The 1,040-nt window shown below is 44.3% G+C and overlaps 1 non-coding gene across 1 annotated transcript; it reads left to right on the top strand.

The window, feature by feature from the left end:
• The first annotated feature begins 695 nt into the window (after nucleotides 1-695).
• Nucleotides 696-767, top strand: TRNAC-GCA. The gene has a single exon. It is a non-coding gene; the product is annotated as a tRNA-Cys (tRNA).
• The last annotated feature ends 273 nt before the right edge of the window (nucleotides 768-1,040 follow it).

The following is a 1,040-nucleotide window of genomic DNA, read 5'->3' as shown; positions in this document are numbered from 1 at the left end:
AGTCAACTCTTCTTTGATGTGGCCGCTCTTCCTAGTAATATTTTGAGTGCCTTGTCACCTGAGGGTCTCATCATCAGGTACAATATCTGACAATATTCTGATGCTGTTTATAAAGTTTCAATATTCAATATTCTGGTGTTATCTGACAGTGTTCCACTGTTAGTCATAAGGTTTTCTGTGACTAAACATTCCGAAGTATTCCTCCTCGCCTTCTTCCTAGTCTGTCTTAGTCTAGAAGCTGAACTGAAACCTGTCTCTCATGGGTGACCCTGCTGGTATTTAATATACCAGTGGCATAGCTTCCACATCACAGTAACACACAAGCCACCACAGTAGACTAACTGACAGATGAGTGGTGGAGGAGAGCAATGAATACACCTCCCATTTTTGTCTTCAGTGAGGGAAGTAGAATGGTACAGGGCTGAGGGCCAATGAAAGATAATGTAGCTTGCTGTGGAGACCTTGGCTAGTTCTTGGGCTCAAACCAACTGGCATCGTAATGTGTGATGAGTGGTGCTCCTCAGGAGACTTCTTTCCTTTCCTCCCTATGAGTAGCCTCATTGAAGATGAGACCTAGAAGGCCAAAGGGTGTAGTCATCTGCCAACTAGTCACAACAGGAAGCAACCATTAATATTACAGGTTGGAGAGCTACCACATGAATGACATGCATTAATTAGGTAGAACTCACTTGTCTGGGGGTGTAGCTCAGGGGTAGAGCATTTGACTGCAGATCAAGAGGTCCCTGGTTCAAATCCAGGTGCCCCCTTATTTATGTGCCTTTCTATAGCTTATATGGTGCTACTGTATGCAGGTTTAACAGTCCCTCATTGTTGGAAATTGTAGAACAACCCCTCAGAAACAACCCCTCTTGACAGAGGTGGTGAGGTGGAGCTACAATGAATATGCTTTGTATGTCTGTATGTATGTATGGTTCTCACCTCCACCACCCACTGTCATCCCTGAAGACCACCATCTAACTTTCTTAGGGTTGCTGCAGCAAAATAACGCAACGTGGAAGGCTTGAAAACCAGAAACAGAT

The sequence above is a fragment of the Chrysochloris asiatica genome, unplaced genomic scaffold (assembly GCF_000296735.1).
Source record: "Chrysochloris asiatica unplaced genomic scaffold, ChrAsi1.0 scaffold00809, whole genome shotgun sequence".
NCBI classification, from domain to species: Eukaryota; Metazoa; Chordata; class Mammalia; order Afrosoricida; family Chrysochloridae; genus Chrysochloris; species Chrysochloris asiatica.
The sequence above is the reverse complement of the archived record's forward strand: the minus strand, read 5'-3'. Positions and strand labels throughout refer to the sequence as shown.